The 18,272-nt window shown below is 34.8% G+C and overlaps 1 long non-coding RNA gene across 1 annotated transcript in view; it reads right to left on the bottom strand.

The window, feature by feature from the left end:
• Positions 1-13,536: 13,536 nt before the first annotated feature.
• Positions 13,537-18,272, bottom strand: part of LOC132681929 (uncharacterized) — a 292,491-nt gene continuing 287,755 nt past the window's right edge. Inside the window, exons 4-5 of the long non-coding RNA XR_009611331.3 lie at positions 17,552-17,612; positions 13,537-13,607 (exon numbers count right to left, since the gene is read on the bottom strand). This is a non-coding gene — a long non-coding RNA (uncharacterized LOC132681929). The remainder of the gene's footprint in view (positions 13,608-17,551; positions 17,613-18,272) is intronic.

The raw sequence follows: 18,272 nt of genomic DNA, 5'->3' as shown, positions 1-18,272 counted from the left end.
ATGTTATATAATCTTACATATATTCATAAGACATATACATAAGCATATATAATTAAATACATTGTTCATATTATTTTGAAAGAACTATTAGCTGTTATATTAATTAAGAATAAAAAAAATAAAAGTTTCCAAGTGCCTGGGTGGCTCAGTTGGTTAAGCGTCTGACTTCAGCTAAGGTCATAATTTCACTGTTAGTGAGTTCAAGCCCCGCGGTAGACTCTGGGCTGACAGCTCGGAGTCTGGGTCCTGCTTTGGATTCTGTGTCTCCCTCTCTCTCTATGCCCCTCCCCAATTTGTGCTCTGTCTTCTCTCAAAAATAAATAAACATTTAAAAATTAAAAAAAAAGAAAAGAAAGTTTTTATTTTACTTTCACTTCTTCAGTGTTCTTCCTTTATTTAGATCCTAGTTTCTGATGTATATTATTTTCCTTCTCTCTAAAAACCTTCTTTTAACATTTCTTGCAAGGCAGGTCTACTGATAACAAATTCCCTCAAGTTTTATTCCTCTATACATAAGGTATTTTTATACACTGGTTTCTATTGGGATTTTTTTCTCTATCTTTGATTTTCCTATATTTGCAAATTACATGTATAGGAGTCTTTTTTTTTTTTTTTTTTTTTTGCAACTTATCCTGCTTTCTGAATCTGTTGTTTGTTTTCTGACATTAGTTTTGGGCACTTTTCAATGATTGTATTTCCAAATATTTCTTCTGTTCCTGTATGTTTTTCTTTCTCTTCTGGTATTCATATTACTTGTGTTACACCTTTCATAGTCCCACACTCCTTGGATATTTTTATCTCTTTTTTTTTCAGTCTTTGATCACTTTGCTTTCAGGTTTGGACATTTTTATTAAACTCAGAGATTCTTTCCTCATCCATTTCATCTACTAATAAGCCCACCAAAAAATCACTCTTCATTTCTATTACAGTGTGTATTGTCTCTAGCAGGTCTTTCTGGTTCTTTCTTGGGCTCCCATCTCTCTGTTTACAATACCCATCTGTTCTTGCATATTGTCTAACTTTATCCATTAGAACCCTTACCATACTAATCCTAATTGTTTTAAATTCGCAATCTGATAATTCCAACCTCCCTACCATGCCTGGTTCTGATGCTTGCTCTGTCTCTTCAAATTGTGTTGTTTGTCTATGGCATGGCCTGTAATTTCTTCTTGATAGTTTGCCATGATGTACCCAGTAAAAGAGACTGCTATAAATAGACTTTTAGGAATGTGCTGGTGTCAGAGGAGGGAAAGCATTCCATAGTCCCATGATTATGTATCAGTCTTTAGTGAGCCTATGCCTCTGGACCACAAAGTATTCAACAAGTATTTTCATGATGTCTTTTTTAAAAACATTTTTAATGTTTTTTTAAAATTTATTTTTGAGAGAGAAACAGAGACAGTGTACTAGCGGGGGAGGTGCAGAGAGAGAAGGAGACACAGAATCTGAAGCAGCTCCAGGCTCTGAGCTGTCAGCACAGGGCCAATGCGGGGCTCCAACTCACAAACTGGGAGATCAGAACCTGAGCGGAAGGTGGATGCTTAACAACTGAGTCCCCCAGGGGCCCCATGGGGTGTTTTGTGTGTGTGTGTGTGTGTGTGTGTGTGTGTGTGTGTGTGTGTTTTGTTTTGTTTTGTTTTTTGTCTTTACTCTTAGGTTGGGAGAGAATGGCTAGCCTGTGCTGAAGTTGGATATTTTTCTTCTTTCACATGAAAGATAAGAGTTGGACGGAGTTGGGTATTTTCTTTCCCTCAAGTCAGTTAAGCTCTGTGAAAACCCCAGCAGATTTGGCTTCAGCTTTGGAGTTTCTCTTGAGGTCAGGCCTTGTGAGTAAGGTCTGCCAAATTTCCAAATGGTTCCTTTTCCTCTCCCCCTGCTGGAGGCAGGAGAGGATTTTTCTCCCATATTTACTATGAGTGAAGTCTTAGAAAATTATAGGGTTCTCCTGGAGTTTTTTAACTCTCAGAATTGTCTACACTGAGACTCCAGTAATTGGTCAAATATAATTTAGGTTTTCTACTTCTGTGGGCACTCATTACTGCAATAATTTCCACTCCTTTAAGTTGTTATTCTGTGTTTGTCTGTCCAATCATGGGGACGGCATTCTGTCTTCGTCTTCACTTGAAGAGTTGTTGATTTTTCTGTCTATTCAGCTTTTTATTTACTGATTGGATGGAGGGACAACTTTCAAGCTCCTTGTGTGGAAAACCAGACACAGGAAGTTCCTTCCATTAGGTCTTTTAACATATTAGTTTTTGTTATTTAAAATTCCATACCTTATCCCTTATTCTGTTTTATTTTACTGCTCATTAACTTTATAATGTTTTTTTACCTTGTATTTTTGTGTGCATCATGTTTTCTTAAACTAAACATTGTGAGGAACATTTGATTCTGAGATAAATTATGCTTATGACTTTGAATATCAATACTCCTCTTGCTGCTAAGCCCTTAATGTAGGGGGTTGAATTATTCTAGTCAGCAAAAGAACTAGGTTTTGGTTTTGTTTCTGTTATAGTTAACAGGAGTTTAATATCAACCTCAAAGACATCTAGCGTTACCTATGATTAGAGAGTGGGGGCTGGTTTGCTGAAGTTTTCCCCTCATCGTTCCTATTTTGCCCTCAACTTTAGGACTTTTTGTGCGCCTTTTTCTTAGAGTGTCTTTCTCTGTACTATTGTTCTTCTCCTGAGGTAGATGGCTGTTGCCATTACTCAGTGTGTGCTAGCCTGTTGGAGAAACCTGGCTCCTGAGACCAAGGACAAAAGGGTATTCTAAAAGCTAAGGATGCCCTCTGTGGAGCGTGAGAATACCCTCACCATCCACTGTCATTCCCAAGGAAATTATATGTATGCCTTCAAATGGCCATACCCCCAGGATAGAAAAATCTTCCTTTTCCATGTCCAATACATTCAAGTTTTACCTTATGATCCATAAGGTTTGTTTCCCTTCTTTCAATTTCAGGCTTTTTTCCTTAGAAGAGGAGAGTTTTGGTAAGGCTCTTGCCTTTCTTCTTGTGGCTGCCTCTACCTTCTTCTGTGCTCATACAATGTGGTGACTATATCCAGCCTTCCTTTCATCATCCCTCAGACCCTCTTGTGTATGCCTTGTGGAGTTTCGTGATTAAAAACCCATGTGTGGCTACAAAATCTCTAATGTGCCTGCAGCTCTCATGCTAAGTCACATCAGTCTCTAGCAATAAGTTAATAACTGTAACTAAATCCTTCTTACTCATGTGTAAGACACTACTATCCTCCCCTTCCTAACCGTCTGCCATCAGTGAGCTAGTCCTTGGGCTCTGTCTCTTCTCACACTCATCTGTCCTTCTTTAGATGTTAGGCCATCCCATTGCTTTGTAACTTCAGATATTTGATGTGTAGGTTTAGGATTTTTTTTTTTTTTAGATTATCCTGCTTTTGTTGTGGTGGTGGTAGGAGAAGTAACACTCCAGTTTCCTACTTCTTAGGCATAAAGTGGGATCTGGATTTACATTTAAATTAAATCATTTATTTTTTTATAATGTGTTCCTCTTTATACTCTCTTAGGGTTCCTTTGTGGTAAATAATATAATTTATATTCCAGGTCTACCTAATTCTTAATTTTTCAAACAGTTATTTATAGCTTCTCATGTGACAATATGGTCCCAATAGAAAGAAGGTATATCAGTACAAATACAACTCAGTCTCTGAAGTGTTCTGTTCCTGCCTGACACCATCCATAAGTCTCATCTTCCATATCCCTTTGTCCAGCATCCTAACTCCATAAATTTCCCAGGCATGTGGATTAAGGAAACTGCCATTATTCTTCCAAGACTAGAATAATTGTATACATTTTAAATCCCCTAATAAGGCATGAAGTAGTCTGTGCTGATCCTCTCAAATCTAGACATATCAGTACTGACTGGTTTTCTGACAACTCTTTGTATTGATTCTGCCACTGTAGCTTTAACAAGTGCTATATGATTTTTAACCAGGCTATTTCTGGGAAAGTCTTTTTCATTGGTTCACAATCTCTTACTGTCTCATTCTCTCTCTGCTGAATTTCCTTTTTTTAAGTGGTTTTTATGTTTTTATTTTATTTTACTTTATTTTATTTTATTTTATTTTATTTTATTTTATTTTAGAGACAGAATAAGAGACAATGAGAGGGGGTCTTGAGCCAACCCCATGCTCAGTATGGAGCCTAACACAGGACTCAATCCCAGAACTCTGGGATCGTGACCTGACCCAAAAATCAAGAGTTGGACACCCAACTGACTGACCTACCAAGGAGACCCCCTGATGAATTTCTATGTCCCTGCACTTCTCCAAGATCTATTACAAGTTAAAATTTTACCTTTATGGAAACTGCATCTTTGGAGAAGAAAGTAGGAAATAAATGTAGAAGCAAAGGTAGAATTAGAAAAAACAAACTTTGCAACTCCAGTATAAAAGTTGACTAAGGTTAGCATGGTAAATGGATATAAAAACATTTGAATGTAAATTTATTGGTAATAATATATTCAGAAGGGAAAAACAAACTTTTATGTGAATAGTTATGACAGTACCTCACCCAAGGTTCAAAAAAGATTGCTCAATTAACAAGGGATCATTTTGGCAGTCTTCAAATTTTGAAGAAATACTATTTTTTTTCAAATAAACAAACAAACAAACAAACTAATTAATGGATACCCTTATGTCAGAAATTATAGCACCATATAACATGTCCCAAGCAGAGCATCAGCTTCTGTATTGCCTTTTATGCCTTTAATATTGGAGGGTACATGCTCACCTTAACTGTTATGCATCATCAATAGCAAAGAGACGGTAGTTCAAGGTGAAGCAATAGCAAACTGGGCAAAAAATTATGAAGTTGGCCCATATTTTTATACCTGTCTTTGTGTTGCAAGATATATTGTTTAGTTGATTAATAAATTAAATTTCATAACAATACTAAATTTCATATATATATGTGTGTGTATACATGCATATGTAAAATACATCTACTATTATATATTCACACATATGTATACATACATATGCATATACATAAACGTGTGTTTATTTGTTTCATATATATATGTATATATATACATATAAAGTGTACACTCACACTCACATAGAGATAGAAACTTTTCAAAATCACAAAATGGAAAGCAAACTAAAAATTGATCAAATTCAATGAGATGAAACTAAAAGTTTACCTGATTAAATGTGGGGAAATTAAATGAGTTATCTTCAAATTATATGATGCACATATTTATATGCACATATATATGTATTTGTGCATATGTTTTTGTATTTATGTGTATATGTGTATGTGTATGTATGTGTACGTATATGTGTGTGTGTGTGTATATATATATATATATATATATATATATATATATATGCAATTTTTCTGCTCTAATCTTTCTTTCTCCTTTCTTCTTTCCTTCTGGGATTTTAATTGTACAGATGTTTGACTATCTGATATTATCTAACGAGTCCCATAGCTCTGTTCATTGTTTATAATTTGTTTTCTCTTTTTTCTTCACATTGGATCTTTTTTTAATTTTTAAGTTTATTTAATTGAGAGTGAGACAACATGAGTGGGGGGAGGGGTAGAGGGAGAGGGAGAGAGAGATAGAGAGAGAGAGAGAGAGAGAGAGAGAATCCCAAGCAAGCCCCCTGTTACCAGCGCAGAGCTTGATGTGGGGCTCAAACCCACAAAACCCTGAGATCATGACCTGAGCAAAAACCAAGAGTGGAAAGCTTAACCAACTGAGCCACCCAGGCACCCCCCCCCCGCATTGGGTCATTTCTATTGCACTACCTTCGAGGTTACTTTGTCTTTTCCCTGCCATCTCCTTTAATTTCATCTAGTAGACTGTTTGTTTGTTTGTTTGTTTACCATAGATATTGTACTTTTTATTTTTTTATTTTTTTTTTATTTTTGGGACAGAGAGAGACAGAGCATGAACAGGGGAGGGGCAGAGAGAGAGGGAGACACAGAATCGGAAACAGGCTCCAGGCTCCGAGCCATCAGCCCAGAGCCTGACGCGGGGCTCGAACTCACAGACCGCGAGATCGTGACCTGGCTGAAGTCGGACGCTTAACCGACTGCGCCACCCAGGCGCCCCGGATATCGTACTTTTTAAGGTCTAGAAGTTCCTTTGCTTCCTTCTTATTATACCTATATGTCTGCCGAGAATTCCTCTTTCCCTTCATCAGGAACATACTATGTTAAACTTTTCTTACAGTAGTTATAATATCTACTTTACCATATTTTTGGATACTTATAATATTAGGATCATGTTACCAGTTTCAGTTCATTTCCTGTTCTTTTGTGAATGTTTTGCATTCACCTGGTTTTTCATAAATCAGGTAATTTTAGATTGAGTCCTGGAAATTATGAATATCACTTAGTGGAGACAGATTATTTTATTTTTCTCTATTGAGAGTTGTGTCTTCAGCTTTAGCATTCAATTATTTTAACTGAACTTGAATAAAAAACTGTTTCATGGGCCTTATCTCTGGTCTCATTTCAGATCCTTTGTTTTTAGTTGAGGTTTCTTTTGGATGATTTTTGTTATTTATTTATTTTCAGTCTAGACATGCATTGATTGAGGGGTCAAACAGAGATACAATGTACAGAATTTGAGAGTTTTTTTGTCTCTTTTCTTTCACAATGTTTTTTTCTCTTGGAAAACTAGTATCTCCCCATATTCAATTCTCAAAATTTCCAGGCCACAAAACTACGGACCTTCCACAACCACTGCCACCTCATTTGCCTCCCTAATGATGCATGACTTCAGGGTAAAATCCACAAAAAATGGGAATATACTTTGTAAAATTCCCTTCCTATGAATATGTGCCTCCACCAAAATCTGCTTACGTCTTTTTGTTCACCAATGTTGTTTTGTGTTTTATGTACAAGTTTTATAGTGGTTTATTGCAAAGAATCAGTCAGGTCACGTTGTAATCATTAATAGAAGGTTAAGTCTGGTTTATATTCTTTTCTGATTGCATAACATGTCATTTTTTATGTCTTTAAATGCTGTTTCTTTTGTCTGAAATGTCTCAGCCCTTTACTTCATGTTCCTAACTTCAGCTAATCTTCAAATATCAGAGTGTTCTCTTTCAGTGATCTGCAAGACTATAATCACTGATTTGTTTATTTATTTATCCTATTAAAACATAAGTATCTTAAACTCTGTGTCTATATTTTAATATTTCTTTATATCATCAAGGCCTAACTAAGTACCTTACCCATAGCAAGTACTTTATATATGTTTGTTGGATGAACAAAAAAGATTGAAATGAGTAAAATTAAACTAAGTCAGTCTTTATTCCTCAACATCGCCTGTTGTTGATCAGGAACTTATCTGGTGAATGTCTTCCATCTGGATCTGAGGGAATTTTCAAAATTGCCTCATGAAAATTGTCACGGAGGCCAGAAGAATTCTAAGATTAAATGGAATTAAGTGGAATTAAGATGAAAATATATGGGGAAGTTGGTATTTCTGAAGGATATTCAAAACTTGCAAAATCATACTAAATGTCTCAACAAACACTTGAGTTGTCAGAAGAAGCATCTCTAAGATCACTTCAAGAGCTATGCCCCACCCAATCGCTCTATTATTCACTTTAGAAGGAACAAGTCAATGAATAAGTCATAGTGAAGAAATAGGGTTATAAACACTTTGTGATAAAAAATTATTTCACATGTATCCTGCCAAACATTACTCAAAATTTCTGACCCACGGCCAGTTCTACTCTCAGGCTTGAGCATTAATACAGTTCTTTGTAGACTCATCTAATTATAAATATAGTCTAAAGATTACTATTGCCTCTAAAAATATATTTTTAGGTGACACCTCACTTCTAATACTCTCACTGAGAAATTTATTCTTTGTGTTTAGAGTGATGATTAGTAAGTATTATATAATAATGTTAATTTGAAGTATATTTCACGAGATCCTTCTGTCCCATATTTAAATATAAGAAAGAGAAATGATAGATTCTGATACAATAATATAGTTTGTGCTAATAGTTTGTGCCAGTTACTATTATAGATGCTTTTAAAATATGGTTTTATACTCAAGGGAATTACAGTGGGTTTGGGTAACACAGTATATATAGTATATATAAATATCCAGTTATGAATAATAGCGATTACATTGACAAAAGATTGGAAGGTGGAAGAATTTCATAGGATGATGGATATCATCTGTAGCCTACCCATAAAAAATTTTAGCATTATATATCATTTTTATATCAATGCTTAGGATAAGTTATATTTGGAGTTTACACTTATTTATGAACTTATTTCATCTAGTTTCTTAACTTTTGTATCTACAGGGAGTATAAAAATGTTAACTGCATAGCTTTTATATTAGAATTTTGTTTGTAATACTAGTTCTGCTCTTGTAAGTTAACTGAAAAAAAAAACAGAAAAGCTTTAACTGCTTGGCTTTCATATTATGGAATTATTTGCAATATTAATTCCTCATTTGCAAATTATCTGAAAACATCAGTAATCAAAATATATTGTTTGAAATACAGTTGCAATTAACAGTTTCATCAACACAGTTACGTTTCCACTGATAATTATAACATGTAAGAGGCAAAAATGACTTTAAACATACATGCAAATTAGATATTCATTAAAATAAATCATCTAGTCATAAACTATATCCTTTTCTAGATCCCATAATGGGTAAGAATTTTATCTTGTCTGCTTGGAGGCTGAAATCTATAGCTATGGCCAATAATCACATTTGATCCAATTTCTTACCATAACCATAGAAATCTGCTTCAAGGAACTACAATAGTCTACCCTGGTGACTATGTTCAAGAGAAGGAGATCCTTCTTGAGAACCAAGAAGAATAATATCCTAAATAAAGTTTTTATTTTCATTTGGAAAGAAATGGACCATCCTTTTCTCTTCCCCTACTTACTCTCTTCAGAACTTTGAGGTCATTTGGGATCATATACAAACTCAACAAAATTTCAACACATTTTAGACACCAGAAACCGTGACAAACGTTGAAAGAACTAAGGGATAATCCACTAAATTGTTAGATTGAGTGTTCATAGCAGTTGAAAACACTGTGCTACAGGCATTTTACAAAAGACTAAAATATCATTGTGCACAATACAGGCAATGGTAGAAAAGTACTGACGGCTCACATGAATGACAATCAAAGAAAAATTTTTACTTAAATGATGCTTTAGGCTGAGAAATATCAAGTATATTCTAATCTCATGATGTGGAGTTTCACTGAGACTACTGCATTGTCAAGTCTCAAAATCATTCTGGAAATGAAATAAATCAAGAGGCTCTGGAGTGAAGACAAGGCGGCCATATTTAAGATTTCCTAAATATGAATATTTATTAAAGGCAATCAGAATTTAAAAATAAAGTGTTTACATTAAAATCTTTAATATTTTTAAAATTATATTTATATTTATAACTATAACAAATTTAGGTCTATTGTAACCTTTAAAAAATATCTTTAAAATAAAATTATTTTTGATTAAAAAAAATCAGTCTCTGTTGAGAAGGTTAAGTTTAAAAACAAACCCAAAAATTATTGTTTGGCATACTGACAGGTGATCTAGTAGGAATTGGTTTTATGCCAAGCAACTTGATTATTTTAATGTTTACTGTTTTAATTAAGTCAGTTTCTTAAATGTTATACTTAAGCACTCCTTCTTTTAAAAATGTCCTTAAATTTGGGTTCATGAAAAGGTCACTGGTAAGGATTATAAACTTTGAGTGCCTCAGTGATGGATTTTTCTTCAGTCGCTCATCACCAGGGGAGTTCTATATTGAGAAAGAAAGGAGCAGTAATTAAGAGCACAGAATCCTTCAGGGTTTCTGCTATGTCTGACTCAAGCTTGGTGGGGATTAATGCAGATTCGTGCTGAAATTCCTAGACTCCTAATGCATCCAATTACTTAGCTAGTGTTAAAATATGGCAGAATAATCTTTATATAGTTTTTCTAGCAAAATGTTCTGCACCTATTAGTATGTCCAGATAGAAAAAGCAATTTTGAACATTGGTTAATTGCACATTCTGTGAAAAGCTCTGACTAGTTTCATGACAACTGCAATGCATACAAATTTGTGAACACATACTGATGTCATATAGTTTAAAAGTTCATGGTAATATTGCTTCTATATTATATTAAAATATTAAGTAATAATAATAAGCAAACATTCATTTGACATTCAAAAGAGTTCAATGTAGGGGAAATTAAAACATGATACATTTAGAAAACACTTTAAAAATTCTTTACACAAAGCAGCGCCTGCGTGGCTCAGTAAGTTAAGCAACTGACTCTTTATCTCAGCTCAGGTTGTGATCTCACGGTTCATGGGATGGAGCCCCACATTGGACTCTGTGCTGACAGCACAGAGCCTGTTTGGGATTCTCTCTCTCCCTCTGTGTTGTCCCTTCCTGCTCTCTCTCTCTCTCAAAACAAATACATAAACTTAAAAAAAATTCTTTATATATTTTCACAGGAAACTATTCAGTATCTTGAAAACAGTAATTATATTTCTACAAAAATATATATGTAATTTGTGTATGATATTTGAATATGAAAGATATATATATTAATTTTCACTTAAAAACCAATACTTGCTTATTTTATTTATAAACTTTGGGGCACTTCAAATTTATGCTTGTGATCACAATTTTATAATAATATTATTAAATGCATATAAAAACAAGGGGCGCCTGGGTGGCTCAGTCGGCTGAGCACCTGACTTCAGCTCAGGTCATGATCTCCCGGTTCGTGAGTTCAAGCCCCACATCGGGCTCTGTGCTGACAGCTCAGAGCTTGGAGCCGGCTTTGGATTCTGTGTCTCCCTCTCTCTCTGCTATTCACCTGCTCATGCTCTGTTTCTCTTTTCTTCAAAAATAAATAAAAACATTTTTAAAAAATTAAAAAAAATAACTGCATATAAAAACAAAACATTCCTTCAAATTTCCTTGCTGCCTCAATGCACACAGTTAAAAGTGTGTTCACAATTTGGGGGGAAAATTTTCAATTGGCTAGATCATCATATTCAAACATAAAAATAAAAGTTCATTAAAAAGTGGTAGTAATGTGGTCTTATGATATAGGTCCTTTAAAATATCAGATTTAGCTTTAATATTAAAAATCTAGTTAAAAATCCATACGGCTTAAATAGATGTTATTACATAAATCCGTATTTTAATTGTATTTAAAATCTGTTCTTCCCCATAGAATGTAAGGAGCATGAGGACAGGGCTTTGTGTGTGTGTGTGTGTGTGTCTGTGTGTGTTTTAATTGCTATATAGGCAGTTCCTAGAATAGGGCTTGGCACATATTGAGTATACCATAAATACTTTTGATACAGAAAAATATTTTAAATCTGTTTTTTTAAAGGACAAAACTTTTAAATATGTTTAGGCCAAGCTATACAGTCAAGTATACAAAAATAAATATATATTATAACTAAATATTCATCAATCCATATGAAAAAGTGTGTACTCATAACAGCAATAATTCATGACTATGAAAATATATCATCAACATCCAGACATAACTTTTTTTAAAGAATCTGATTATTTTTAATTTTGTCATTAGTTGTCTTTTCCAAATTTTTATTTATACCAAATTTTTATTTAATTTTTATTTATACCATATAAAATTTATTTCTATGTTATCTTTAGCAATACCTTAGGAGGAAACATCATGAGATTCTGCAGGTACATTGCAATATTTGAATTTTCTTCCCCCTTCCAAAAAAATACTACTTTTTCATACATTAATATGAGTTGATGTCATCTTAATTTCTATTTTCAATATTTACTTTAAGTTAAAATAAAAATTTTGTATCTTTTTCATAATTTATACAAATTATGCTAGTTTTATATGAATACAACACAGTAGTTGATAGGCTTACAGTTTCTTTACAGACAAGGGAGCTGAAGCATAGGCTACTTAGGTACATTATAAAAGGAAAATAGCATCCAATTGGTAGAGAGGAACTTAGAATTTACAGTTCTCAAAGTATGATTTTTAAAATGATGGATATTCAACATAATAAATTTAATAAAACGCTAAAACAATGCTATAGTTTAATGGAGCTATCAGAAACCTTTTATTTCCACCTATATAGTTTGTAATCTCTTAGTAATAGGTAATCTTTAATATATGAATATATCTGTAGTCATCTCCTAATTCTGTGCCAAAGAAGAAATATAATATATTTAAAGAATTCTCCCCCAAAATCAAAGGGATGTTTAATACATCAGTTTCCATTTCTAAAATAAAGTAGACCAAAATGCATACAGAATAACATTAGATTCATCACCATAGAATTTTAAATAGCTTAACACCATACAACACTCCTTGTCATATTGTTTTTGACATATTTTAAGTTATATTAATAGTGAAAATCAACCATAGCACGTTCAATATTTCTCTATCATGTTACAGAGATGTGAATAACAAAAGTGTCCACTTTATTAAATACAGTTTTTAAAAATTTTTTTTTAACCTTTATTTATTTTTGCGACAGAGAGAGACAGAGCATGAATGGGGGAGGGTCAGAGAGAGGGAGACACAGAATCCGAAACAGGCTCCAGGCTCCGAGCCGTCAGCACAGAGCCCGACGTGGGGCTCGAACCCACGGACCATGAGATCATGACCTGAGCCGAAGTTGGCCGCCCAACCGACTGAGCCACCCAGGCGCCCCTATTAAATACAGTTTTAGTGTGGATTATGTGAATACTCAATGATAATTGATACATCATTACTCTCCAATGAATATTCGATAGAGTTGTCTGTATTTGCTATATCTAAATTTTGTCTTACTATTGTTGACTGAATTACTTATACCAGCCTGTCACCCAAATTAATACACATGAACTCCTCTCATACTACCAATGTCTTCCCAGATGACAAATTCATGGTCAATTTTCATTTCTCAACCTCATGAACAATCAGCAAGTGACCTAGTTAACTTAATGAAGCCATCAGCAAGATTCAACCATGCTTTTTCATTTTCTCCTCTCTCTGCAAAATTTGGACCTAAGAACATTACTCTTTCCAGCCTCCCCCTGTGGTAAGCAGAATGATCGTCTACCAAAGACAGTCATGTCTTAATCCCCAGAAACTGTGACTATGTTATGTTCCGTGGCAAAGGTGAATTATGGTTACAAGTAGAATAAGTGATAATAAGTGGATCTTAAAATAGATTATCCTGGATTGTCCAGATAATGTAAGCACAAGGGTCTATTTAATTTGGAAAAGTAAGACAGAAACATCAGTGTCAGAGTAATAATATGTGGGAAAAATTTACCTGGCTATTACAATGCTACCCACTTATAAGTAGGAGACATGCTCTTAGTGGATCAGGCATCCCAGTAGATACCTGAAACCACAGACTATACCAATGCCTATATATACTATGTTTTTTTCCTACATGTACATACTTACAATAAAGTTTAATTTAAAAATTAGGCATAGTAAGAGAGTAACTACACCAATAATAAAATAGAACAACATACTGTAGTAAAATTTATGTGGATGTAGTCTCTCTCTCAAAATATCTTCTTGTACTGTATTCATTCTTCTTCTTTTGATGATGTGAGCTGATAAAATGCCTACGAGATGAGATGAAGTGAAATGAATGATGTAGGCATTATGACACAGCATTAGGCTACTACTGTTCACTTTATGATGTGTCAGAAGGAAGATCATCTTCCAGCCTGCAGTTGACTGTGGATAATGGAAACCATGAAAAACAAAATTGTAGATAAAGGGGGCATGGAACTACTGGACTAGCTTTAAGACAGAAGAAAACTATGAGCCAAGGATTTCAACGTTAAAAATTAGAATAGACAAGAAACAAAATCTGCCTTCAAATTTCCAGAAGAGAATGCAGCCCTGCAGACACATTGATTTTAGTCCATAAGACCCTTTTTAGATATCTGACCTCTAGAACAAAAATATAATATTTTTTTTGTTTTAGCCCTTAAATTGTGGTAATTTGTTACAGCAACAATAGAAAACGCATATACCTTCCTACTTAATAACCATTCTCTCAATCTCCTTTGTTGATTTTGCCTATCTCTTGTGTGTGTCACATGAGAATCTCTCGGCCACAAATTTTCCTTACCTAAATCTGCTTCCTATGTGTTTTTATTTAGATCTACAGCTTTGGATAGCACATTGTTTCCCTTCCCGCAAATATGCTGAGGTCCTAACTGCAGTACCAGTGAATGTGTGAATGTGATCTTATTTAGAAAGAAGGTCTTTGCAGATGGAATCAAGTTAAGATGGGCTCTTAGGGAAGGCCCAAATCCAATATGATTGGTATCCTTATAAGGAGAGGAAGATACCATGTGAAGGCAGAGAAACAGAGGGAGAATCAATGTCATAGCAGGGACAGAAATTAGAGTGATGCTACTGTTGGCCAAGGAACACCGAGGATTTATGGCTGCCACCAGAAGCTGCAAAAGGCAAGGAAGCACCATGGCTCTGATGACACTATGATTCTGAAAGCCCTCTAGGAATGTGATACACAGGTTTTTAAAACCACTCAGTTTGTAGTGCTTTATTATGACAGCTCTAGGAAACAAGCACAACTACCAAATTTATAATTCTAATGCTAATTCATTCTTTAAAAAATAAAATTTATCCAAGTTCTTAATAGGTATTTTGACAAGGAAGTTGTACTAGATTAATTTTTTCCACCTAGGCATCGCCAGTAGCTCCTTCTAAGGCCCCTTCTGCATGGTGAGGAACAGATAAGAAATACATATTTTGGCATCTACCTCCCTCTATGGTTCTGGGGTAGGTCACCAGTGAGAACTCACAGAATATTTGGATGGTACCAGAAAAAGAGGATAATAATGGGAGTGGCATCCAGATGTATGGACAGACATGAGAGTCACAGACAGAGAAGCGATCACTTGTGATTCACTTGCTTTATTGCTACAGACTGAGATAGTAGCAGCTTTATCAGTAAGTCATAAAAATTTCCCAGGGATACTTGAAAATTATGGGCTACGTGCTTTAGTGTCTGTCTGCCTGACCTTTTAGCTATAATCTTCCTGGCCTTTGGTAGTAATATCCTTAACTATTGTACCCCAACTCTCATTTCATCCAAAAACATTATAAATTCTAAACTCTATATCAAGTCTCTGTTTTCTTGAATTCAAACCAATTCGGGAGCTCTCAACTTTTGCATAAGCATCTCAATAAGCATCTCAACTTTTGCATGCCCAAGACTAACTCCTGCCCTTTACTGTCCCATATCCTGACCCCAAAGCCTACTTTTTCTAAACTGTTTCCCAGCTCAGTTGACAGAAACCTTATCTGTCTAGGCAATCAGGCAACAAATCCTGAAGCTGTCCTCGATTACTGTCTCTCTCACACACTCCATTCCCAATTCATTATCAAATGCTATTGAAAAATACAACAGAATCTGACCACTTCTCACCACTTTTTTCACTGCCACCACCCTGGACTATTAAAAATAGTCTTTATTGGGGCGCCTGGGTGGCGCAGTCGGTTAAGCGTCCGACTTCAGCCAGGTCACGATCTCGCGGTCCGTGAGTTCGAGCCCCGCGTCAGGCTCTGGGCTGATGGCTCGGAGCCTGGAGCCTGTTTCCGATTCTGTGTGTCTCCCTCTCTCTCTGCCCCTCCCCCGTTCATGCTCTGTCTCTCTCTGTCCCAAAAATAAATAAAAAAACGTTGAAAAAAAAAAATTAAAAATAGTCTTTATTCTGATTACTGTCACAGTCTCTTAATTGGTTTTCCTTCTTCTGCTCTTATTCCCCTGCAGTGTTTTTCTCAACAAAGCAGTTAGAAGATTAAGTTTTGTTCAACTAATATAGAAAACATCAATAAATTAACACTTTCAAAGTGGTATATACCTTTATAAATAGAAATGTAGACCCAGAATCATATTACTTTTAGTAAACTGAAATGGTGTTATACAAAGGCTAAGAATACCCTCTCAATTTTCATTCTGTCTATGACACCTATTATCTGGGTGACCTTTGGCAAGTGATATAATCTCCTTTAAATACAATTCATTTTTCTGGAAGAGAAAGTTAATAATACTTTCCCATAAAGTCATTAACAAAGGACCAAATAAAATGTGCTCTGAAAATGGTTGTGGTAATTATTATCATTAGAAACAATGGACCCCTTTATTATAAATACAACTCAAGTTTGTTGTTATCAGATCCCATGCAGCATTTATTTCAAGAGACATAAATATAACAACATATATGCGGACCCATTTTCATTCCCAGGAAGGAAATGTCTCTTTTCATTTGGCAGATGGTCGTTGAACTAGCTCAAGCAATTATTTGGGATCATTAACTCTGAATTGTGTTAAGAAGAATAAGCAAACCCTGCAGGTGAGAAACTAGTTCATTTACCTTACAAAGCAATCAAAGCAAATTTCTTATGGGGGAGATGGTGGGACTGGCAGCGATGTGATATAATAAGAAAATATACTGAATTCAGAAAAAGAAGATCTTGGTTGTTGTCTGTTTTCTGTCTCAGTCTCTACCTCTGCCTCTGCATCTATGTCTATGTCTATGTCTATGTCTAATCCATCATCTATAGACGAAGATCTTTATATCTGTTAAATTCTAGATAGATAAATTGCAAATCTATTTACTTACATAGATTGATCAATAGATCAATTGATCTAGCTACCTTTTCTGGGGAAAAAAGAAGTAACTTTTCCATACTTTACCTAATATAAAATATTACCACTTTTAGTTCTTCTCAAGTGCCTCCAAAAGAGTTCATTGTTTTTCTTACCCAGTTAACATTAAAAAGTAAGTTTCAGATAGTTGAATGGGTATTACCTTCCCAAATGCTCTGCCCTAAATATCACACAGGGTTGGGGCATATGGCAGTATGGCAAGAAGACTGACTGATGTGACTTTAGGTTGCTGTCTACCATCACCAGATGTGACCACCTTTTTTATCAGAGTCCTAAATTATAGTGACAAGCATGTAACTGACATTTAATTCTTCTTATGAAACATGTCCTCTTTATTATTATTGCATATTTATTTTTTTAATTTTTTAATTTTTATTTATTTTTGATAGAGATAGAGAGACAGAGTACAAGTGGGAGAGGGGTAGAGAGAGAAGGAGACACAGAATCCGAAGCGGGCTCCAAGCTCTGAGCTGTCAGCATAGAGCCTCACACAGGGCTTGAACTCATGAACTGTGAGATTATAACCTGAGATGAAGTTGGACACTAACTGACTAAGGCACCCAGACACCATTTTTTGCCTATTTAAATATGTAAGTTTTTGTTTATAATTTAGTGGGTATTTTGGCACCCAGGACAATTAGGTTGCTCTGGGATCTCATCAGGCCACAGGAAATTTGCTGAGACTATCTGAGGCACTTAGGACACTATCTACCTTGTATTGTCAACTAGACATTTTTTTTTTTTTCTTACTGGATTTTTTTTTTTTTCATTTATCATGTGTTAACATGGGGAGTTTGCACAAATCTCTAGTCTCATCCTCGCCAACCTAACGGATGGAGTGTTCAAAATTTTACTTACCTAGGAACGTACGAAATAGAAAATTTTATTTCTCTCCTCCTGATTCTCTAGCTGTATCCACCTGGAGAAGAATTAACAGATTTGGAAAGTTTAGGCTGCATTGTATCTATCAGGCAAATGTACATTGAGCTCCCCTCAACCTTGCTACCCACCACAATACAAAAACATTGTTCTTAATGTTTGTACCATTTATTGCTTGTGGCAAAATATTCTTCTGTACTACAAGATAGCTAGCTATCTCAATGCAATAACCAGCAAGATACAAAAAAACCCGATAATATTCCAAAATATCATTCTACTAGACTTTTACATCACATTGAGCCTTTCAATTTGACTTGTGTTATCAAAATATGCCCTATCTTATGTTGATAAACAACTCAGTTTTCAGGGCTCTAAAAGTTGCTTGGGTTTTGAGTTGTCTTCTCTGTGTCTTATGACTATATACAGACATCTTAAAATGAGTGTTTCAGCTTATCGGCCAGATAAAACACTGTCTACTACATTAACTATTTAACTATTAACACTGTCTACTACAAACTATTTGATAATGTTAATAAGTAAACTAATTAGCCAATTACTATAATTATTAATGTTTTCTAATTAAGATGCATTTGGGGCCTCCCCAATTCAAAAGGATCATAGCAGTACAACTACTGATTTTTTTCTTGATAATATATATAGAGAGAGAAAAAAGCAGATAAAATATAGGCCAAGAAAAGCA

Source organism: Panthera onca, chromosome A1, assembly GCF_046562875.1.
Source record: "Panthera onca isolate mPanOnc1 chromosome A1, mPanOnc1 haplotype 2, whole genome shotgun sequence".
Lineage (NCBI taxonomy): Eukaryota > Metazoa > Chordata > Mammalia > Carnivora > Felidae > Panthera > Panthera onca.
This window is presented reverse-complemented; position numbering and strand designations above follow the sequence as displayed.